The sequence below is a fragment of the Ranitomeya imitator genome, chromosome 5 (assembly GCF_032444005.1).
Source record: "Ranitomeya imitator isolate aRanImi1 chromosome 5, aRanImi1.pri, whole genome shotgun sequence".
NCBI classification, from domain to species: Eukaryota; Metazoa; Chordata; class Amphibia; order Anura; family Dendrobatidae; genus Ranitomeya; species Ranitomeya imitator.
In genome coordinates, this window is record NC_091286.1 from 462,007,037 (window position 1) to 462,032,886 (window position 25,850).

The following is a 25,850-nucleotide window of genomic DNA, read 5'->3' on the forward strand; positions in this document are numbered from 1 at the left end:
CGAGCAAGCTCGGGAAAATCCGAGCAACGAATTCACTCGCTCATCACTAATTAGGAGCTTAATTTATGTTACACAGCTTACAATCCATTCTATTCAATAAACAATAGAGTTTTCGTGCTAAAATATATGCATTCACTTGAATGCAGGACCAATTCTAAAACAACAATTGAATTTACATATTGTTCATTGGAATTTCATCTATCTTGAAAATTCCTCTACCTCCACATTCGCTGATGGTATCCTAAGGATTTACTTTGAAGGTCCTCATGAGTAGTGTCAGCAAAAGATTTCCTTTGTAGGAACACATTGATAGCAGCCTGTAGAACAGAAACATCCATCACTTTTTATCAGCAAGCAAAGAGTTGAGATGATGAGTAAGAGGATTTTTATTGTTCGACAGATTGTGCATTTCACAGCCAATGAGTTAACATATATTTTAAAAGGATTTACATTTTAATGGCCTTGGCAAAAAATCCTTCAGAGGTTGCATGCTAGTCCCTATCCTTTCCTTTTTTTCCTTTTAATTGCTACATTTAAAATTGATTAAATCATTAACAGTTGAGGATTTTCGAATTATCTGTTGACTGTTTGGTAAATTAACATTATGAATTCTGGAACAGACTAAATAAAGTAAAAATGAATCAGAAAACTACTGTCCAGTTTATAATATTGCACATCTCTTTGATTAGATTTTACAGATTCTATCTTGAACAGAGCAGAGAAAATTATATGTTAGCCCTATATGGAAGAATTTATTATTACGGATTATTAGATTGAATTAATATGTAAGGTGGAAACAAATAGACTAAAAGATTAAAATAGTATTTTCATCTTAATATAAAATCTGATTTTATTAGTGGATATATGACATTCATGATAAAGAAGTTTAAAACCTGATGCACAGGCAGAGTCTTTTCAGCAAGTCATTTTGTGGGATTTATATGTGTGGAGCCATAGGGAGTCCATGTGCTGCTCTGAAGCCTCAATATGATACATTACTTGATGGAACGTGCCATTATTTTTTTATGTTGGATTTAATATGAATTTGAGTCATAAAGAAATATGGTAGAGACTATTTATTCTTTTAGTCATTATATTATGACTCTGTGCAACTTTGAGCTTATAGTACAAATATATGTAATATATGTAATATAAGTGTAAAAAGATGGCATTGTGACATGTATATCTTATTATGTCTTAATAAATGTAGTTAGTGGAAGATGCAGGTGAGCACTTAGCACACCAGCTTGGTAAGAAAGAAGAGGGAGCATCTATAACTGTCAACAAGTAATGTACTGTACCTGTCACGAGGCAATAGCTAACACTGGGTCATGCACTAAGCCAACAAAAAGGATGTAACAAGGTTTGGTGGTGGAACCATTGTGCTGAAGCCCAAGGAAGATCTGGAGAGGTATGACTAGGAGCCTCACCCAATCTGACCATGGATACACAGAAGCTAACGACACTGAGATCCAACAAGAGACAAGGGAGGTGGTCCAGGTGCTACTCCAGGACTGACCTTGGGTATATGGCAGTTGACCCCTAGGAATGGGTAGCTGGGGCAGCCTGAGGGAATGTCCAACAGATGCAGACAGGCAGAGTAAGATGACAGGAAATGCAGTTGCAAACAGAATCGGCTGGTGAACATATGAGCACAGGCAGGGGCAACTGGACCAGCTGCCATTGAGTTAAGCACTGGTGGGTGCAGTGGGACCTGCTGCTGAAGAGATGAGCACTAGCGGATGCAGCAGGATCGGCTGCCATTGACATGAGCATTGGCAGGTGCAACAGGATCGGCTGATGTTGAGGTGAGCACTGGCAGGTGCAACTGGACCAGCTGCCATTGAAATGAGCTTTAGAAGGTGCAACAGGACCAGCTGCCATTGAGGTGAGAACTTGAGAGTGCAGCAAGCTTTGATGCAAGCATTGGGACCAGAGAACTCACAAGAGTGTTAGGACCACAAACTCACAACATTGCACAGGCACTTCCATGTTGGAGGAGGTGCTTTAAGTATTAAGTGTCCTCCAGCTATTGGCTGGGGACACTTTAAAGGAATGCGCATGGCCCCTTTAAAAAAGAGGAAGTGTACACGCGCGCATGCACTAAGCACAGTGCCCGGGGACCTGCATGCAGTGTACGCATCCTGGGCAGCAGCAGACCAGGAAGGAGCAGGCCTGGGGCCACGGTAGTGAGTAAACTGGTGTCTCTGCAGGGAGAGAGGGACTGGAGGCAGAGACGCAGGCGCGACAAGGGAGCTGACGATGGACCATTTCCCCTTCTTTTGAAATGTTATGTTTCCTTTTTATCTAAAATAAGTTTATTAGTTGTATTACATTGGTTGCAGTGAAGCAGAACACACTGAAGGGAGTTAAGAGTCACAGATGTCATGTCCTCTTACTGCTCCTCTTCTCCAGGGAAAAGTTGGATAATCAGGAGAAAGACGACAGGAGAGGGAAATCTCAAATATCACTGCCCTAGTTTGCTGTGCAGCAATTGTAAACTAGTAAGCATAATCTAAAGTTGTAATTATTACGATATGTCTATAAACCTGTTGGCCTAAATTTATTAGGCCTCTGGCAGCTGTAACAAGTCATTCCCTTCCCACAATCATGTTGCGGGGAGGCAATGGAGTTACAGAGATTATCATCTCTTGGTCAACCCAATAAGGTTCTGTAGTTGTCTAGGGGTTAAGTGTATAAGCTATTGTCATGAAGAAAATAAAAAATATTAAGGACAATACATTTGGAGTAAAACAGAAATATTTTAAGTGACCTTCTGTTTCAAACAAATCCAATCTTTAAGGGTTGATAGAATTTAATAAATGTTAACTAAATGGTGATTCTAAAGGACATGCATGTATAAACCTTTAGGTAGATAAATAGTAATGTGGTTAAAAGCTTTCCCAGAAAGCAAATCAATGGGATTTGTTTGTGACTGGATTATAGTTTTTCTTTCCATGTTTACTGTGAATTTATAGCACTTTGACCCCTTAATGACCGCCAATACGTCATTTAACTGACTTGAGAGCACGTGTCCCTGCTGTGCCAATAGGTATGCGATTGGAGACGCTGCCACTGTGCATTATGGTCCGTGTTTATTAATATCTGTAACTATGTGATGTCTCCCAGGGCTTTCATATGCTCTCTCACCGCCGTTTTTGTAGTGGTAAGATCTGTCATCTTTTAGCCATGTGTTCCGCCATTTGATCTTTTTGTAATTTATGAAAAAATATTTTTGCAATATACTTTAGTGCTATTTTTGGTCTTTACTACACTGAATAGTGTTTGTGGTGTTTTCCGGTCGGACTTCAGTGTGTCCGTACATGTCCCAAGATATGCTATGTGTTATATGCGTATTGGTGTTATTTAATGTTAATATGTTACAGCCCTATAGTTGTATGTGTTTTTCCGTCTATTATTCTTGAGATATAAGAGAGTAGCATCCCCATACAGGTGAAAATCCAGCAGCTGTCGGCTGTACACTATAGCTGACAACTTGCTGCATTAGCCACGATCGGTGTTTGCACCGTCCAAATCTGCTTAACCTCTTAGATGCTGCTGTCAATAGTGACTACCTCCTATAAATGGTTAACGGAGTGTGGGGGCTTCCTCTTTATCCCAATTGGTGCCCTCAGATCATGATTATGTGGTCCTGATGTTTGCAATGGCAATTCACGGCCAAATATCGGCCTTAGAGTCTGCCGCCTGTAGCAGCCTGTTCAGAAGTTAGAGGCATTTAGGTGGTAAAAATACACATTTTCATGTCTGTCATCCCCCTTTGCATTTATTCCTGAAATCACCTGAAGGGTTAATAAACTACCTGACTGCAGTTTTCAATACAGTAGATAAACGTGTACACAGCATTCAGCATGTGGTGCTCAGGTAGGTCCCAACACCTTAATTATATGTAATAAAACCTGGCACTCAACTTATACTTGGAAGTAAATTTATTTCCAGCAACAAATTTCCAGCAACAAAACGTTTCGGTCACCAATTAGACCTTCATCAGTTACTGTAGGTGCAGTAGAAACAATATACAAAAGAAAAGCGCAAAGTAAATAAAATAAAACAATATAAAGTATATACAGGACTGGACTTCCAGTGCATGAACAACATGGCAGGGTAACTAGTACAAAAACAAAACCAAAACAGTACAGAACCAACCAATCTTGGCACAATGCTAATGAGAAAAGTGAGTGGCTAGAAAGTGAAAGAGGGGTCACATACCGTGTAGTGGATGGTGCTTAGGAGAGACGTGCCAGTGTACGCAAGTAGTAATTAACTTCTGCAATGAAGGGTTAAACCTATATAAGTGACGGGCCAAATGGCGTGATGTTGTATATAGGAAGTCAGAGACATACCCTTAGTCAATGCAGAGAGGTATTCTGTATGAGACAGCCTGATGGGTACAAAGCGCAGAGTGATTAAATAATAATGTCGGCTTGAAAGATAAATTTAATGCATGAGGGTATCTTACCGCTTGTGTAAGGGTGGTTTCACACTTGCGTTTTTGTCTGCAGCGTTTTTTTTCAAAAAAACGCATGCGTTTTTTTTTCCTATATTTAACATTGAAAACGCATGCGGTTTTTTGTGTACGCGTTTGGTCGCGTTCTGTGACGCATGCGTTTTTTTACTGCATGCGTTCATTTTCTGAAATGCTACTTGTAGTATTTTTAGAAGCGTTTTTTGGACCAAAAAAAAACGCATGCGTTTTCATGCGTTTTTTGGGGGGTCAAAAAATACATTGGAGTCAATGGGGACGCATGCGTTTTTTGGTGCATGCGTTTTTTGCGGTAAAAAACGCATGCTTTTTTTATTAAAAAAACAGAAAACACAATGATATGCCACCCCCCAACATAAAGGTGATAAAGGGAACCTAACCCTACCCCTAACCCTACCCCTAACCCTACCCCTAACCCTAACCCTAAGGGATCCTAACCCTAACCCTACCCCTAACCCTACCCCTAACCCTAACCCTACCCCTAACCCTAAGGGATCCTAACCCTAACCCTAACCCTAATCCCTTTATGGTTAGGGTTAAGGGTAGGGGTAGGGTTAGGGTTAGGATCCCTTAGGGTTAGGGGTAGGGTTAGGGTTAGGATCCCTTAGGGTTAGGGTTAGGGGTAGGGTTAGGGTTAGGGTTAGGGTTAGGATCCCTTAGGGTTAGGGTTAGGGGTAGGGTTAGGGGTATGATCCCTTTAGGGTTAGGGTTAGGGTTATGATCCCTACCCCTAACCCTACCCCTACCCCTAACCCTAACTATTTCTGTTTATAGTGGGTTTTTTTACTTTATTTTGATGATTGGCAGCTGTCACACATTTCTCAGCATGCGTTTAAAAAACGCAAACGCATGTAAAAACGCATGTAAATGCGTCAAAACGCCGCGTTTTTTTCACCACATGCAAAAACGCATGCAGCAAAAAACGCAGCGTTAACACGCGTTTACATGCGTTTTTTCACCATGCGTTTTTTTGCGTTTTTTACCGCAAAAACGCACCCCAAAAAAAGCAAATGTGAAACCAGCCTAATGCTTAGCAGACGCGGTGTCCACCGCTTGTCTGACGCCATGTGCACTGCTGCATGTTATATATGTGCTGGGAGAGCGGCAGAAAGAGCCCGTGTTGCGCCTACCAGAAGTGGGCATGTCCGGCATGCAGCGGTGTTACCTGGGAAAGGAACGACGTCACCAATATGGTGGTGCGTTCCTAGGAGCAGCGCTTGTGTTCCACCCAGGTGGGAGTGCCCGACAAGAGCTGGTGCTGTACGAGAGAGGGAGTGACGTCAGCAATATGGTGGTGCCTTACACCGAGTGGTGCTTGCGTTCCACCCCTAATAAGTGCCATGCTGCTACATGGACACTGAGTTGTGTGTCAGTGAGGATGTGTATATTAAGCAGCGCTAACTGGGGCTGATATACTGATGGTATATGTAGTGCTGCAGAACCCACTGAATCAGGAAGACAGACAGTAAGTAGATAGAGTTGATTTGTGTGATTTAATGCCTTTTTCTAATGACCTCTTTTCCATTTCTTTAGAGTCACCTGTATTAATCCCCGGATCCAAACCCTCTATTGGCACTCACTATTATCTGACGGCTCACCCTAATCCGCCTGCACGTATCCAGTAAAGCAATGATATTACTGTCTGTCTCCCTGATTCACACAGGCACACAGGCGACAGGACTACAAGGGCTCCCTCGGAAGGTGAGTATATGTTTATTTTTTATTTTAACTCTTTTTTAACCTGTTACATACGTGTCTGGGCAATATACTACGTGGCTGGGCAATATACTATGTGACTGGCCAATATAATACAGGACTGGGCAGTATACTACGTGGCTGTGCTTTATACTACGTGTCTGTGCTGTATACTACGTCGCTGTGCAATATACTACGTGGCTGGACAATATACTATGTGACTGGGCAATATACTACAAATTGAAGTGAAGGACAGCATCTAATCCAGGTGAAAAAGGTTTCTTTTTATTGTGCCAAATGCCAAATTAATTGTGCATTTGGCACAATAAAAAGAAACCTTTTTCACCTGGATTAGATGCTGTCCTTCACTTCAATTTATGGTATGTACTCTTCCACTTGTGTCCAGTGGAATTAAGACGGGCATCACTTTGCTTGGTTGTGCTGTCAGCTTATCTCTGTTTTTTGGGCAATATACTACATGAAAAGGCAATATACTATGTGACTGGGCAATATACTACGTGACTGGGCAATATACTACGTAGCTGGGCAATATACTACGTGGCTGTGCAATATACTACGTGGCTGTGCAATATACTACGTGGCTGGGCAATATACTACATGTCTGTGCTGTATAATACATGGTTCTGTGCTGTGTACTACATCACTGTGCAATATACTACGCAGCTGGGCAATATACTACGTGACTGGGCAATATACTACATGGCTCGGCAATATACTACGTGACTGGGCAATATACTACGTGGCTGGGCAATATACTACGTGGACATGCATATTCTAGAATACCCACTGCATTAGAATCGGGCCACCATCTAGTTATAGTCAATAGTAGTCCGAAAAATGCTTTAAAATCAGCTAAAATTAATAAAACAGTATAGTGTACACACGTCAAAATTTGTCTGACTTTTTTATATACAGGTTTCAATTGTATTATGCTAGTATTTGAGAAAAATAACAATGGAAGTTCTTACAATACAAAGTATTTTTTTCAGATTCATTCTTACAAAAATAAAATGCATGTATTTTTCAACTGAGAGTTAAATTTACTTTACAAATCAAAACATTCTTCACATTGGGTGAAATCCATAGCTAGGTTTATTCCCAGATTTTTTTTTACAAAGAAAATAAAATGAAAAAGCAATCAAAAAACTTTGCGACTGCAAAATCAATGCATTTAATAAAGCTACATTCAATATGTTCCTAAATAAAATTGTTCCCTTAAGTTCAGATAACTGGCAAGATGTTAAATTGGCCATAGTATATAAATATAAAGCCAGAGCTGGTAAAACGCCATTAACATACCTATCAGGCTGTAGTCCATTTTGTAGCTAAGACTCATATTCCCACTCTTCATTACTCCCAGAAGATGATTGAATTGAGGCATGGCATTGTCAAGGCCCTTATGATGTTCTTCTAATGCATGCAAAGCACACAGTATATATCATAATGAAGAATAAGCGGACTGGAAAAATATGTGGGAGCGAAGGAAGAGCGCAAGAAAGACACACAGGGGAAGGCAGGAAGTCAAAACTCATGAAGTAGGAATTCATTGCTCAGCACACACAAGGGCCTCACGAGTGAGAGGGGTCACAGCACTTGACCTCATAAATGAAACAGTGTGACCTTGCAATAAAATATATGTGCTAAAAGGTGGCAAAAGGGTCATTGTTTTAACCTTTTGGGTGGTCAAAAAAATCATTGAAAGGAATTGTACTTTTTAAAACATGCTAAAGGAAAACATATACAAAATTACATTAAAAGGTTTTTATAACAATGTCAACACTATGAGTAAAAACAAAGTGTTCCCTTTAGAAATAAGTCATTTTTGGGACATACACTTTCTTCTATTTTGTCTATTTCAGTTTGGTGCATTTGTGAGTTGTCTTTTTACTTGCAGGAAAAATGTTTGACAATATTTATAATTTAGTGATAAAATAAATTAGCATTTAATCTTTATAAAATTTTATTCAGGAGGAAAAGTATAAAAATATTTTGCCATGCTTTTCTCACTTTAAAGTATACTAGTTTTAGGAAACAGTTAAGAATAAGATGTCATGTGTTTGCACAGGAGGAATAATAATATATCTGACCACTGCTTGACATGTATTTTTCTATTTTTATAGCATGTAAAGAGAAGGAAAAGCAGCATTGAAGACATAATACAAGATTACTGAACGGGATGTGCCGAAGTCTCGCGAGGCTTCACAAATCTCACAAAACACCGGCACTATCTTCAATGGAGCACGGTGACCCGCTCCACTGCGCAGTCACCAGATTCCCAGCCCCGCAGTGTGAATACACCATAACTCACTGCAGGGTGGGATCTGGGGCCTCGGCTACACAATGGCGCTGGTGACGTCACCACAGAGAAGAGACGGCCCCCGGTGGAGAGAGGAGGATGATGGACGGCTGCGAGGCGGTTGAGTCAGGGGGAGAAAACACACCTCCCTGACTCAATAGAAGTATGGCGGGAAATTTTTGAAAGTCATTATTAGGGATAATAAACAGAAGAGCCACCTTCACAGAATGCAGCTTTAGTGCTGCTGAAGGTGGCTCTTTTACTTTAATAGGCCCTGGGGGGTGACAGGTTCCCATTAATATGCCGTGTAATCTAGCACCTCACTACTGTCCATCTTTATTTGACCAAGATGAATTTGAGTTGTTTGTCATTCTGAATGATGAGATTAATAGGCAGGTGAGGAGAAGAAATGGCTCATAAGTGGAGAATGAAACTTACATATTTCTCTTATAAGATGTATTACAAACCTTCTTATGTTCACTTGTACTATTGATTTATGAAAACTATTGAAATACAGTAACCATGTAAGTAGATACATTTATAGCAATTGGTTTACTTTACATGATTCTGAGAAAACATATTTTTATTTCATAAACATGTATTTTGGATCATGTAGCAGAGGACACCCTATTTTATTATTATTGGTTTTACTTCATGACCAAGCAAAGGTCCTAGCAGTCCCAGAATTTTTATCTACAAAGTTTTGATTTTTTTTTCTTCTATTTTGTTTCCAAAGGCCATAACTTTTTTCCCCTTTGACATAACCATGTAAGGCTTTTCTTGCAACACAAGTTGTAGTTTTGAATGTTAACATTCATTTTAGCATATCATTTAGTGTAAGCCTACAAGGCAAAAAAACAGCTGAATAATATGTCTACAGGCATATACAACTAAATAGAACCGAAATGAGAATAGATGCCAAAGAATAAGAAAAAAAATATCTTTCATTAATGATAGTAATAAAAACGAAATGGGGCCCAGAACGAAGCCTCAGCTACATGTGTGTTGAATGTACTTTGGAGATATTTATCATGACCTTGTCTTTACCTTGTAGGTACTTAATTTATTAACTACTAGATGGTGGCCCGATTCTAACGCATCGGGTATTCTAGAATATGTATGTAGTTTATTTATGAAGTTTTCAGAATAATGCAATTTATACACAGGATTTGGCCGGCCGGGCGAGACCAATTAGCGAAGCGTGGTTCAAATTCCGTGCCAATTCGCGGCCGGACTGCACATGTTGCTGATTGTTCGCTGCTGGGCATGACCAATCAGTGAAGCCGGAGCTGGCTTCAGGTTTTTGAGGGCCCCGGGCGAAAGAGTCTCAGTGGGCCCCCCTCTTTAACACATGCCACAATTCATGATGCACAGATACAGCAGAAAAATATACCACAGTCAAGTAGCATATAACACAGCCCACGTAGCACATAACACAGCCCACGTAGCATATAGCACAGCCACGTAGCATATAGCACAGGCCACATAGAATATATCGCACAGACCACGTAGTATATAACACTGCCCACGTAGCATATACCACAGCCCACGTAGCATATAGCACAGCCACGCAGCATATAACACAGCCATGTAGCATATAGCACAGCCACATAGTATATAGCACATCCACGTAGTATATAGCACAGCCCACGTAGTATATAGCACAGCCCACGCAGTATACAGCACAGCCCATGCAGTGTATAACACAGCCCACATAGTATATAACACAGCCCACGTAGTATACAACACAGACAAAGCAGAGTATATAAGCCCACGCAGTATATAGCACAGCCCATGTAGTATATAAGACAGCCCATGTAGAATATAACACAGGCCACATAGTATATAACATAGCCCATGTAGTGTATAACACAGTCCACGTAGTATATAGCACAGCCCATGCAGTGTATAACACAGCCCATGCAGTATATAGCACAGCCCACATAGTATATAACACAGCCCACGTAGTATATAATGCAGGCCACATAGTATATAACACAGCCCATGTAGTATATAACACAGCCACGAAGTATGTAGCACAGCCATGTAGTATATTGCCCAGCTATGTATATCGCACAGCTATGCAGTATATAGCACAGCCCACGTAGTATATAACACAGCCATGTAGAATATAGCACAGCCACATAATAAATAACACAGCCACATAGTATATAGCACAGCCCATGCAGTGTATAACACAGCCCACATAGTATATAACACAGCCCACGTAGTATATAACACAGCCCACGCAGTATATAGCACAGCCCATGCAGTGTATAACATAGCCCACGTAGTATATAGCACAGCTCATGCAGTATATAACACAGCCCATGTAGTATATAACACAGCCACGTAGTATAACACAGCCACGTAGTATAACACAGCCACGTAGTATATATCACAGCACATGTAGTATATAGCACAGCTCACGCAGTATATAGCACAGCCCATGCAGTATAGAGCACAGCCCACATAGTATATAGCACAGAGATGCAGTATATAACACAGCCACGTAGTATATGGCACAGCCACGTAGTATGTTGCCCAATCATGTATATTGCACAGCTACGCAGGATATAGCACAGCCCACGTAGTATATAGCACAGCCAGGTATTATATAGCACAGCTCACGTAGTATATAGCACAGCACATGCAGTATATAACACAGCCGCGTAGTACATTGCCCAGCCATGTAATATATTGCACAGCTATGTAGTATATAGCACAGCTCATGAAGTATATAGCACAGCTCACGTAGTATATAGCACAGCTCACGCAGTATATAACAAAGCCACGTAGTATACTGCCCAGCCACATAATATATTGCACAGCCCCCATAGTATATAGCACAGAGACACAGTATATAACACAGCTCATGCAGTATATAACACAGCCCACGTAGTATATAGCACAGCGATGTAGTATATAGCACAGCCCACGTAGTATATAGCACAGCCCACGTAGTTTATAACACAGCCCATGCAGTATATAAATCAGCCAACATAGCATATAACACAGCCCACATAGTATATAGCAATGTGGGCAAAAAATCCCTGTTAAAAAAAGAATTAAAATAAAAAATAGTTATATACTCACCTTCCGGTGGCCCCCGGATCCAGGCGAGGCGTTTAGCAATGCTCCTCGTGACGCTCCGGTCCCAAGAATGTATTGCGGTGTCGCGAGATGATGACGTAGCAGTCTCGCGAGACTGAAATGCATGGCCCAGAGCGTCGCGAGGAGCAGGAAAGGTGCCGGAAGGTGAGTATATAATGATTTTTTATTTTTTTATTATTTTTAACATTAGATCTTTTTACTATTGATGCTGCATAGGCAGCATCAATAGTAAAATGTTGGTCACACAGGTTTAATAGCAGCGTTAACGGACTGTGTTACACCGCGGCATAACGCGGTGTAACGCAGCCATTAACCCTGTGTGAGCGCTGACTGGAGGGGGCACTGAGAGAGAGTAGGAAGGGGTGAATTCGCGGCCGGACTGTGCCCTGCCGGCCGCGACCAATTGGCGATGTGGGATTTCCGTGACAGACAGACAGACAAAAAGATGGAAGTGCCCCATAGACGATTATATATATAGATTAACTTATTAACATAGCCCTGCTATGTATAGCACAAGCATTTACAATATCACAACTTCAAGTGTGCCAAAGAGACAATTGAAGAAAGTAAGGTCTCCTACTCTTCTGCATGAAAAACTGAGTGCAGTTTGATAAAAAATTGGATTGCACTCTGTTTAATGTTATAAAGTGATTCCCTGCTTATCTGCCATTTTTTCTCAGTTCAGATAGCACTGAGAAAAATCGCAGCATGCTGTGATGGAGTGCATATATTGTACGAAACTTGCCAATGCATGCCAAAATAATTGTTCTTCACATGGACCATGCATATGACATCCTATTTTTATGTACCTATATCCTAGAAAATCTGACAATTCATCAACCACGAACAGTAAATTTACTATATATATATATATATATATATATATATATATATATAAATATATATATATATATATATAGTACAGACCAAAAGTTTGGACACACCCTCTCATTTAAAGATTTTTCTGTATTTTCATGACTATGAAAAATGTACATTCACACTGAAGGCATCAAAACTATGAATTGACACATGTGGAATTATATACTTAACAAAAAAGTGTGAAACAACTGAAATTATGTCTTATATTCTAAGTTCTTCAAAGTAGCCACTTTTTGCTTTGACGACTGCTTTGCACACTCTTGGCATTCTCTTGATGAGCTTCAAGAGGTAATCACCTGGAATGGTTTTCACTTCACAGGTGGGCCCTGTCAGGTTTAATAAGTGGGATTTCTTGCCTTATAAATGGTGTTGAGACCATCAGTTCTGTTTTGCAGAAGTCTGGTGGATACATAGCTGATAGTCCTACTGAATTGAATGTTAGAATTTGTATTATGGCAAGAAAAAAGCAGCTAAGTAAAGAAAAACGAGTGGCCACCATTACTTTAAGAAATGAAGATCAGTCAGTCCGAAAAATTGGGCAAACTCTGAAAGTGTCCCCAAGTGCAGTGGCACAAACCATCAAGCGTTACAAAGAAACTGGCTCACATGAGGACCGCCCCAGGAAAGGAAGACCAAGAGTCACCTCTGCTTCTGAGGATAAGTTTATCCGAGTCACCAGCCTCAGAAATCGCTGGTTAACAGCAGTTCAAATTAGAGACCAGGTCAATGCCACACAGAGATCTAGCAGCAGACACATCTCTACAACAACTGTTAAGAGGAGACTTTGTGCAGCAGGGCTTCATGGCAAAATAGCTGCTAGGAAACCACTGCTAAGGACAGGAAACAAGCAGAAGAGACTTGTTTGGGCTAAAGAACACAAGGAATGGACATTAGACAAGTGGAAATCTGTGCTATTGGTCTGATGAGTCCAAATTTGAGATCTTTGGTTCCAACCACCATGTCTTTGTGCGACACAGAAAAGGTGAACGGATGGACTCTACATGCCTGGTTCCCACCGTGAACCATAGAGGAGGAGGTGTGATGGTGTGGGGGTGCTTTGCTGGTGACACTGTTGGAAATTTATTCAAAATTGAAGGCATACTGAACCAACATGGCTACCACAGCATCTTGCAGAGGCATGCTATTCCATCCGGTTTGCGTTTAGTTGGACCATTATTTATTTTTCAACAGGACAATGACCCCAAACTCACCTCCATTCTGTGTAAGGAATATTTGACCAAGAAGGAGAGTGATGGGGTACTACGCCAGATGACCTGGCCTCCACAGTCACCAGACCTGAACCCAATCGAGATGGTTTGGGGTGAGCTTGCCTGCAGAGTGAAGGCAAAAGGGCCAACAAGTGCTAAGCATCTCTGGGAACACCTTCAAGATTGTTGGAAGACCATTCCCGGTGACTACCTCTTGAAGCTCCTCAAGAGAATGCCAAGATGGTTCAAAGCAGTCATCAAAGCAAAAGGTGGCTACTTTGAAGAACCTAGAATATACGACATAATTTCAGTTGTTTCACACTTTTTTGTTAAGTATATAATTCCACATGTGTTAATTCATAGTTTTGATGCCTTTAGTGTGAATGTGCAATTTTCATAGTCATGAAAATACAGAAAAATCTTTAAATGAGATATATATATATATATATATATATATATATATAATAGATAGATAGAAAGATGTCGGTGACATATATAATTTTAAACATATATAATAATTCAATAACTTAAGCAAAAAATGTTGTGGGGTCCCCCCAAATTTTAATAACCAGCTGAGGGAACATTGACAGCAGGGGGACAGATGTTTATAGCTTCAGAAGGGGGTAATAAATATGGAGCTTGCCAGGGTATGAACATCAGCTCACAGCTTAATATTTAGCCTTTACTGGTTATTAAAATGGGTGTCAACAAACCCGTGTGTGTATCTTCATTGTACCGCCATATAGTCCGTCAATGCTTAGCAGCAGGTTCCATCTCTGCACGGTGGACCCCAGGCTGCAAACGCACCTTATTCCTTTTCTCTAATTATTTGGTATGTTCCGCTAGCCCTAACATTATACTAGCACCAGGGTCTGGCTAAGTAATGACGGACTAACAGCGATTGCAGGGGTACATCCAGCTGCTGGAGGGCAGGTTGGCGGCTCTCGAGCGTGCAACCTTAGTGGTGGATGTTACCGCAATAGCTGTTCAGGCTGCTAGCGTGGCTGCGGCAGCTTTACCCACTGCCATCTCTGTTCCGACCTTATCTCACCTCCCGCTGCCAGAGAAATACTCTGGTGACAGTATATCCTGTAGGGGTTTCGTGAGTCAATGCGGTATATACCTCGAGCTTCTGGCTGCATGTTTTCCCACAGAGTGGGCAAAAGGTGGGATTCATAATTTCACCTCTGTCGGACAGGGCATTGGAGTGGGCTATGCCACTGTGGGAGCATGATGATCATGTGGTGCAGAGTGCTCCTCGGTTTTTGAGGACTCTGAAACAGGTCTTTTTAGGACCCCAAGTCACCAATGATATGGCGCTCCAACTGCTGGCATTGACTCAGGGTTCGTCCATGGTCAGCCATTTTGCCGTCCACTTCTTGACATTAGCGTCTGAGCTGGAATGATCGGATAAAGCCCTTATCCTGATATTTTGGAGAGGGCTGGCTGACCATGTGAAGGACACTTTTGCCACTAGGGAGATTCCCGCCACACTGAAGGAGCTCATAGCTATGTCAACCCGCATCAACCTTCGTTTTCACTAGCGAAGGTTGGAGCGAGCCCAGTGTAGGCAAAGGTTTCGGCTGGCTTCCACCTTCGCCAAACCTCAGGATTCTCCGGTCCAGGCGTCCAAGTCACATGAGGCCGTAGAGGTGTTGTGTGCGAGATCTAAGTCCCAGTCTGTTGTGAATTCTGTGGCAGAGTTCACTCCTGTGGTCACAAGTGGTACTTTGGCTGATTCTCTCTGGGATCATCCGTTTGTGGAGGAAAGTGGTACTGCAGCTTCTGAGTTTCCTCCCTCAGGTGATCTGGTGAGCTCGTTAGCTTCTTCTCTACTTAACTCCACCTGATGCTTTGATCTATGCTTCCTGTCAATGTTTCAGTGTGGGACTTGTTTTTTCCCTGGATCATTCCTGTGGCCTGCTGCTCTGCAAAGCTAAGTTTTGCTTATGTTATTTTGTTGCTATTTTTCTGTCCAGCTTGCATTATTGGTTTTTCTCGCCTGCTGGAAGCTCTGAGACGCAGAGGGACCACCTCCATACTGTTAGTCGGTGCGGAGGGTCTTTTTGTCCCCTCTGCGTGGTTTTTTATAGGTTTTTGTGCTGACCGCAAAGTTATCTTCCCTATCCTCGTTCTGTTCAGCTAGTCGGGCCTCACTTTGCTAAATCTGTTTCATCTCTATGTTTGTGTTTTCATCTTACTCACAGTCATTATATGTGGGGGGCTGCCTTTTCCTTTGGGGAATTTCTCTGAGGCAAGGTAGGCTTATTTTTCTATCTTCAGGATTAGCTAGTTTCTCAGGCTGTGACGAGGCGCCTAGGTTCTGGTCAGGAGCGCTCCACGGCTACCTTTAGTGTGGTTTGATAGGCTTAGGGATTGCGGTTTGCAGAGTTCCCACGTCTCAGAGCTCGTTCTATTATTTTGGGTTATTGTCAGTTCACTGTATGTGCTCTGACCTCCATGTCCATTGTGATTCTGAATTGCCTTTCATAACAGTACAGGAAGCCAAAAGTGCTAATGATTCTCAATAGAGGGAAAAAAGAAGTTCTGAGACCATTTTTTTTTCTTTGCACTGTGTTTTGTCTTTTTTTCCCCCTAGACATTTGGGTGGTTCAGGACACAGGTGTAGCAATGGACATTAAAGGTCTGTCTTCATGTGTGGATCAGCTCACGGCAAGAGTTCAAAATATTCAAGATTTTGTGGTCCAGAATTCTTTGCTTGAACCGAGAATTCCTATTCCAGATTTGTTTTTTGGAGATAGAACTAAATTTCTGAGTTTCAAAAATAATTGTAAACTATTTCTGGCTTTGAAACCTCGCTCTTCTGGTGACCCAATTCAACAGGTTAGGATCGTCATTTCTTTTTTGCGCGGCGACCCTCAGGACTGGGCGTTTTCTCTTGCGTCAGGAGATCCTGCATTGAGTAATATCGATGCGTTTTTCCTGGCGCTTGGGTTGCTGTACGATGAGCCTAATTCAGTGGATCAGGCAGAAAAAAATTTGCTGGCTCTTTGTCAGGCTCAGGATGAGATAGAGGTATATTGTCAGAAATTTAGAAAGTGGTCAGTGCTCACTCAATGGAATGAATCTGCGCTGGCAGCAATATTCAGAAAGGGTCTCTCTGAAGCCCTTAAGGATGTCATGGTGGGATTTCCTATGCCTGCTGGTTTGAATGAGTCTATGTCTTTGGCCATTCAGATCGGTCGACGCTTGCGTGAGCGTAAACCTGTGCACCATTTGGCGGTATTACCTGAGCTTAAACCTGAGCCTATGCAGTGTGATAGGACCTTGACCAGAGTTGAACGGCAAGAACATAGACATCTGAATGGTCTGTGATTCTACTGTGGTGATTCCACTCATGCTATCTCTGATTGTCCTAAGCGCACAAAGCGGTTCGCTAGGTCTGCCACCATTGGTACTGTACAGTCAAAATTTCTTCTGTCCGTTACCTTGATCTGCTCTTTGTCATCATATTCTGTCATGGCATTTGTGGATTCAGGCGCTGCCCTGAATTTGATGGACATGGAATATGCTAAGCGTTGTGGGTTTTTCTTGGAGCCCTTGCAGTGTCCTATTCCATTGAGAGGAATTGATGCTACGCCTTTGGCCAAGAATAAGCCTCAATACTGGACCCAGCTGACCATGTGCATGGCTCTTGCACATCAGGAGGTTATTCGCTTTCTGGTGTTGCATAATCTGCATGATGTGGTCGTGTTGGGGTTGCCATGGCTACAAGCCCATAATCCAGTATTAGATTGGAAATCCATGTCGGTGTCCAGCTGGGGTTGTCAGGGGGTACATGGTGATGTTCCATTTCTGTCAATTTCGTCATCCACTCCTTCTGAGGTCCCAGAGTTCTTGTCTGATTACCGGGATGTGCTTGATGAGCCCAAGTCCAATACCCTACCTCCGCATAGGGATTGTGATTGTGCTATCAATTTGATTCCTGGTAGTAAATTCCCAAAAGGTCGATTGTTTAATTTGTCCGTGCCTCAGCACACCGCTATGTGCAGTTATGTGAAGGAATCCCTGGAGAAGGGGCATATTCGCCCGTCATCGTCTCCATTAGGAGCAGGGTTCTTTTTTGTAGCCAAGAAGGATGGTTCGCTGAGACCTTGTATAGATTACCGCCTTCTTAATAAGATCACGGTTAAATTTCAGTACCCCTTGCTAGGGTTGAGCAACCTTGACCTTTTTAGAGTCGAGCCGTGTTTCGCGAAACCCGACTATCTTAGAAGTCGAGTCGAGTGGAATCGGCCGATTATCGCGAAAAGTCGGGTATTGCCCGAAACACGAAACCCAATGCAAGTCAATGGGGGAGCATAGTCGGCAGTGAGTGGAGGCCAGGAAAACACCTACACTGCCCATTTTAATGGCAAAAACATCCATTCTTGTTAAAGAAGCTTGTCAATCGTAATTTACCTTATAATAATTGGAAGGCATTTGAAATTGGGGGTCATTTGGCTAAAGTTGTGGGGGGTAGGGCTGGTTCAAGTAATTAGTGGGCCCAGTAAATCTGGACCACGTCACGGCAGTGGAGCAGGGAGAGGTAAGTATTTCAACTTTGCAAGTGCTGTGATCCTGAGCAAGCAGGGGGGCCCACTCGTTGGCATTGGCACTGGCACAGGGCCCCTCAAAGTACAGCGGTGTGTTTGCACGGCGGGGGCGCCTCCCACCGGCAGCAACACTTTTGCGTACTATGAGAGGCCCTGTGCCAGTGACGTCGCCAACTAGTATTCCTCCCCCCACCTGATGAAGGAACCTGCACTTTCATCTGCACCTTCCTCTTTGTCCCCGTGTAAGGTGGTATGGTATGCGGGAAGAGGAACCTGACTTTCAGCAGGGTCACAATCTTGCTGTGTAGCGTGCACGGGGAATTTTGCGTTATGGGTCAATGTACCAGCAGACTCATCTATCACTGGCTGGGCAATGGGCAGGATGAGGAGGAAACACAGATATAGGCCCAAAGAATAAAGTGGGCTAAATGCAGTTCAAAATTGGTAACACAGGACTAACCAGGGGGCATTGCAGTGGAGGACAACTGGAATGAGAGGCTGACACAGAGAGTAGGCCCAAATCAGTAAGTAGTCGACATGCAGTTCAAAATTGGCAACCGTAGTAAACAGGCGGCCCAGCTTTGTTCAGTTGAGGAGAACAGCAAGGAGTGGCAGACACCGATAGTAGGCCCCAACCCAACTAGTAGGCCAAATGCAGTCTAACATTAACAACTACTTAACAAGAGCCTGAAAATGGAATTTCAGGACAGGAAACCAGGAGAACAGCAAGGAGTGGCAGACACCGATAGTAGGCCCCAAACCAACTAGTACGCCAAATGCAGTTGTTCCATTTAACTACAATTTAATGAGAGCCTGAAGATAGAAGTTCAGGAAAGGCAACCTGGAGAACACCTTGGAGTGGAACACACCATCTCTCTACACCCCATACCCAATTTGTAGGCCTAATGCAGTGTAGTTTTCAACAACTACTAAACGAGAGTCGGAAGATCGAAGCAATGTGGACGAAACCTGGGGAACACCTTGGAGTGTAACACACCGTCTCTCTACACCCCATACCCAATTTGTAGGCCTAATGCAGTGTAGTTTTCTACAACTACTAAACGAGAGTCGGAAGACCGAAGCAATGTGGACGAAACCTGGGGAACACCTTGGAGTGGAACACACCATCTCTCTACACTGTTGTGAATTCTGTGGCTGAATTCACTCCTGTGGTCACAAGTGGTACTGCAGCTTCTGAGCTTCCTCCCTCAGGTGTTCTGGTGAGCTCGTTAACTGCTTCATTACTTAACTCCGCCTGATGCTGCTATCCTTGCTCCTTGTCAATGTTTCAGTGTTGGATCTGAGCTTCTCCTGATTGTTCCTGTGACCTGCTGCTCTGTATAGCTAAGTGCTTTTTGCTTTTTTGTTGCTTTTTTTCTGTCCAGCTTGTCTTTTGTTTTGCTGGAAGCTCTGAGACGCAAAGGGTGTACCGCCGTGCCGTTAGTTCGGCACGGTGGGTTTTTTTTTGCCCCCTTTGCGTGGTTTTGCTTTAGGGTTTTTTGTAGACTGCAAAGTTCGCTTTACTGTCCTCGCTCTGTCCTAGAATATCGGGCCCCACTTTGCTGAATCTACTTCATCCCTACGTTTTGTCTTTTCATCTTACTCACAGTCATTATATGTGGGGGGCTGCCTTTTCCTTTGGGGAATTTCTCTGGGGAAAGTCAGGCCTATTTTTCTATCTTCAGGCTAGCTAGTTTCTTAGGCTGTGCCGAGTTGCCTAAGTAGTTGTTAGGCGCAATCCACAGCCGCTTTTAGTTGTGTTTAGGATAGGATCAGGTGTGCAGTCTACAGAGTTTCCACGTCTCAGAGCTCGTTCTTGTATTTTTGGGTATTTGTCAGATCACTGTGTGCGCTCTGATCGCTAAGCACACTGTGTTTCTGGATTGCCTTCATAACACCTGTCATTAGCAAACATAACAGTACAAGGAGCCTAATTAATGATTCTCAATAGAGGGAAAGAAAAAGTTCTGACATCATTTTTTTTTTTTTTTTCTGCTCTGTGTTCACTTTTTTTTTTTTCCCCTAGACATTTGGGTGATTCTGGACACAGGTGTGGACATGGATATTCAGGGTCTGTGCTCTTCAATGGATAATCTCGTTATAAATGTACAAAAAATTCAAGATACTATTGATCAGAAATCTATGTTAGAACCAAGAATTCCTATTCCTGATTTGTTTTTTGGAGATAGAAGTAAGTTTCTAAGTTTCAAAAATAATTGTAAGCTATTTCTGGCCTTGAAACCTCATTCTTCTGGTAATCCTATTCAACAGGTTTTGATTATTATTTCTTTTTTGCGCGGCGACCCTCAAGACTGGGCATTTTCTCTTGCGCCAGGAGACCCTGCATTGAGTAGTGTCGATGCGTTTTTCCTGGCGCTCGGATTGCTGTACGATGAGCCTAATTCAGTGGATCAGGCTGAGAAAAATTTGCTGGCTTTGTGCCAGGGTCAGGATGATATAGAAGTATATTGTCAGAAATTTAGGAAATGGTCAGTACTCACTCAGTGGAATGAATCTGCGCTGGCAGCTTTGTTCAGAAAGGGTCTCTCTGAGGCTCTTAAGGATGTCATGGTGGGATTTCCTATGCCTGCTGGTTTGAATGAGTCTATGTCTTTGGCCATTCAGATCGGTCGACGCTTGCGCGAGCGTAAATCTGTGCACCATTTGGCGGTACTGCCTGAGGTTAAACCTGAGCCTATGCAGTGCGATAGGACTGTGACTAGAGTTGAACGGCAGGAATACAGACGTCTGAATGGTCTGTGTTTCTACTGTGGTGATTCCACTCATGCTATTTCTGATTGTCCTAAGCGCACTAAGCGGTCCGCTAGGTCTGCCGTCATTGGTACTGTACAGTCCAAATTCCTTCTGTCCATTACCTTGATATGCTCTTTGTCGTCGTTTTCTGTCATGGCGTTTGTGGATTCGGGCGCTGCCCTGAATCTGATGGATTTGGATTATGCTAAACGTTGTGGGTTTTTCTTGGAGCCTTTGCGGTGTCCTATTCCATTGAGAGGAATTGATGCTACACCTTTGGCCAAGAATAAACCTCAATACTGGGCCCAGCTGACCATGTGCATGGCTCCTGCACATCAGGAAGTTATTCGCTTTCTGGTGTTGCATAATCTGCATGATGTGGTCGTGTTGGGGTTGCCATGGCTACAAACCCATAATCCAGTATTGGATTGGAATTCCATGTCGGTATCCAGCTGGGGTTGTCAGGGGGTACATGGTGATGTTCCATTTTTGTCGATTTCGTCATCCACCCCTTCTGAGGTCCCAGAGTTCTTGTCTGATTATCAGGATGTATTTGAAGAGCCCAAGTCCGATGCTCTACCTCCGCATAGGGATTGTGATTGTGCTATCAATTTGATTCCTGGTAGTAAATTCCCTAAAGGTCTATTATTTAATTTATCCGTGCCCGAACACGCCGCTATGCGCAGTTATGTGAAGGAATCCCTGGAGAAGGGACATATTCGCCCATCGTCATCACCACTGGGAGCAGGGTTCTTCTTTGTAGCCAAGAAGGATGGTTCGCTGAGACCGTGTATTGATTACCGCCTTCTTAATAAGATCACTGTTAAATTTCAGTATCCCTTGCCATTGTTATCTGACTTGTTTGCTCGGATTAAGGGGGCTAGTTGGTTCACTAAGATAGATCTTCGTGGTGCGTATAATCTGGTGAGAATCAGGCAAGGAGATGAATGGAAAACTGCATTCAATACGCCCGAGGGTCATTTTGAGTATCTAGTGATGCCGTTCGGACTTGCCAAGGCTCCATCTGTGTTTCAGTCTTTTATGCATGACATCTTCCGTGAGTATCTGGATAAATTCCTGATTGTTTACTTGGATGACATTTTGATCTTCTCAGATGATTGGGAGTCTCATGTGAAGCAGGTCAGAATGGTTTTTCAGGTCCTGCGTGCTAACTCTTTGTTTGTGAAGGGATCAAAGTGTCTCTTCGGTGTGCAGAAAGTTTCATTTTTGGGGTTCATCTTTACCCCTTCTACTATCGAGATGGATCCAGTTAAGGTCCAAGCCATCCAGGATTGGATTCAGCCGACATCTCTGAAAAGTCTGCAAAAGTTCCTGGGCTTTGCTAATTTTTATCGTCGCTTCATCTGCAATTTTTCTAGCATTGCCAAACCATTGACCGATTTGACCAAGAAGGGTGCTGATTTGGTTAATTGGTCTTCTGCTGCTGTGGAAGCTTTTCAGGAGTTGAAGCGTCGTTTTTGTTCTGCCCCTGTGTTGTGTCAGCCAGATGTTTCTCTTCCGTTCCAGGTCGAGGTTGATGCTTCTGAGATTGGAGCAGGGGCGGTTTTGTCACAGAGAGGTTCTGATTGCTCAGTGATGAAACCATGTGCTTTCTTTTCCAGGAAGTTTTCGCCCGCTGAGCGTAATTATGATGTGGGCAATCGAGAGTTGCTGGCCATGAAGTGGGCATTCGAGGAGTGGCGTCATTGGCTTGAAGGAGCTAAGCATCGCGTGGTGGTATTGACTGATCATAAGAACTTGACTTATCTCGAGTCTGCCAAGCGCTTGAATCCTAGACAGGCCCGTTGGTTGTTATTTTTTGCCCGCTTCGACTTTGTGATTTCGTACCTTCCGGGCTCTAAAAATGTGAAGGCGGATGCTCTGTCTAGGAGTTTTGTGCCCGACTCTCCGGGTTTATCTGAGCCAGCGGGTATCCTCAAGGAAGGAGTCATTGTGTCTGCCATCTCCCCTGATTTGCGGCGGGTGCTGCAAAAATTTCAGGCGAATAAACCTGATCGTTGTCCAGCAGAGAAACTGTTCGTCCCTGATAGGTGGACTAATAAACTTATCTCTGAACTTCATTGTTCGGTGTTTGCTGGTCATCCTGGAATCTTTGGTACCAGAGAGTTAGTGGCTAGATCCTTATGGTGGCCATCTCTGTCACGGGATGTACGTACTTTTGTGCAGTCCTGTGGGATTTGTGCTAGGGCTAAGCCCTGCTGTTCTCGTGCCAGTGGGTTGCTTTTGCCCTTGCCGGTCCCAAAGAGGCCTTGGACACATATTTCGATGGATTTCATTTCTGACCTTCCCGTTTCTCAAAAGATGTCAGTCATTTGGGTGGTCTGTGATCACTTTTCTAAAATGGTCCATCTGGTGCCCTTGGCTAAATTGCCTTCCTCCTCTGATTTGGTACCTTTGTTCTTTCAGCATGTGGTTCGGTTGCATGGCATTCCTGAGAATATTGTTTCTGACAGAGGTTCCCAGTTTGTTTCAAGGTTTTGGCGAGCCTTTTGTGGTAGGATGGGCATTGACCTATCCTTTTCCTCGGCTTTCCATCCTCAGACTAATGGCCAGACCGAACGAACCAATCAGACCTTGGAAACATATCTGAGATGTTTTGTTTCTGCAGACCAGGATGATTGGGTGTCCTTTTTGCCGTTGGCTGAGTTCGCCCTTAATAATCGGGCCAGCTCGGCTACCTTGGTTTCTCCATTTTTTTGCAATTCTGGGTTCCATCCTCGTTTCTCTTCAGGACAGGTTGAGTCTTCGGACTGTCCTGGTGTGGATTCTGTGGTGGGTAGGTTGCAGCAGATCTGGACTCAGGTAGTGGACAATTTGATCTTGTCCCAGGAGAAAGCTCAACTTTTCGCTAATCGCAGACGCCGTGTGGGTCCCCGACTTCGTGTTGGGGATCTGGTTTGGTTATCTTCTCGTCATATTCCTATGAAGGTTTCCTCTCCTAAATTTAAACCTCGTTTTATTGGTCTGTATAGGATTTCTGAGGTTCTCAATCCTGTGTCTTTTCGTTTGACCCTCCCAGACTCCTTTTCCATACATAATGTATTCCATAGGTCGTTGTTGCGGAGATACGTGGCACCTATGGTTCCATCTGTTGAGCCTCCTGCCCCGGTTTTGGTGGAGGGGGAATTGGAGTATATTGTGGAGAAGATTTTGGATTCTCGTGTTTCTAGACGGAAACTCCAGTATCTGGTTAAATGGAAGGGTTATGCTCAGGAAGATAATTCCTGGGTTTTTGCCTCTGATGTTCATGCTTCCGATCTTGTTCGTGTCTTTCATGCGGCTCATCCTGGTCGGCCTGGGGGCTCTGGTGAGGGTTCGGTGACCCCTCCTCAAGGGGGGGGGGGTACTGTTGTGAATTCTGTGGCTGAATTCACTCCTGTGGTCACAAGTGGTACTGCAGCTTCTGAGCTTCCTCCCTCAGGTGTTCTGGTGAGCTCGTTAACTGCTTCATTACTTAACTCCGCCTGATGCTGCTATCCTTGCTCCTTGTCAATGTTTCAGTGTTGGATCTGAGCTTCTCCTGATTGTTCCTGTGACCTGCTGCTCTGTATAGCTAAGTGCTTTTTGCTTTTTTGTTGCTTTTTTTCTGTCCAGCTTGTCTTTTGTTTTGCTGGAAGCTCTGAGACGCAAAGGGTGTACCGCCGTGCCGTTAGTTCGGCACGGTGGGTTTTTTTTTGCCCCCTTTGCGTGGTTTTGCTTTAGGGTTTTTTGTAGACTGCAAAGTTCGCTTTACTGTCCTCGCTCTGTCCTAGAATATCGGGCCCCACTTTGCTGAATCTATTTCATCCCTACGTTTTGTCTTTTCATCTTACTCAGTCATTATATGTGGGGGGCTGCCTTTTCCTTTGGGGAAATTCTCTGGGGCAAGTCAGGCCTATTTTTCTATCTTCAGGCTAGCTAGTTTCTTAGGCTGTGCCGAGTTGCCTAGGTAGTTGTTAGGCGCAATCCACAGCCGCTTTTAGTTGTGTTTAGGATAGGATCAGGTGTGCAGTCTACAGAGTTTCCACGTCTCAGAGCTCGTTCTTGTATTTTTGGGTATTTGTCAGATCACTGTGTGCGCGCTGATCGCTAAGCACACTGTGTTTCTGGATTGCCTTCATAACACCTGTCATTAGCAAACATAACACTACACCCCATACCCAATTTGTAGGCCTAATGCAGTGTAGTTTTCTACAACTACTAAACGAGAGCATGAAGATTGAAGCAATGGAGAGGAAACCTGGGGAACACCTTGGAGTGGAACACACCATCTCTCTACACCCCATACCCAATTTGTAGGCCTAATGCAGCGTAGTTTCCAACAACTACTAAACGAGAGCATGAAGATCGAAGCTCAGGAAAGGCAACCTGGAGAACACCTTGGAGTGGAACACACCATCTCTCTACACCCCATACCCAATTTGTAGGCCTAATGCAGCGTAGTTTCCAACAACTACTAAACGAGAGCATGAAGATCGAAGCAATGGAGAGGAAACCTGGGGAACACCTTGGAGTGGAACACACCATCTCTCTACACCCCATACCCAATTTGTAGGCCTAATGCAGCGTAGTTTCCAACAACTACTAAACGAGAGCATGAAGATCGAACCAATGGCGATGAAACCTGGGGAACACCTTGGAGTGGAACACACCATCTCTCAACACCCCATACCCAATTTGTAGGTCTAATGCAGCGTAGTTTCCAACAACTACTAAACGAGAGCATGAAGATTGAAGCAATGGAGAGGAAACCTTGGGAACACCTTGGAGTGGAACACACCATCTCTCTACACCCCATACCCAATTTGTAGGCCTAATGCAGCGTA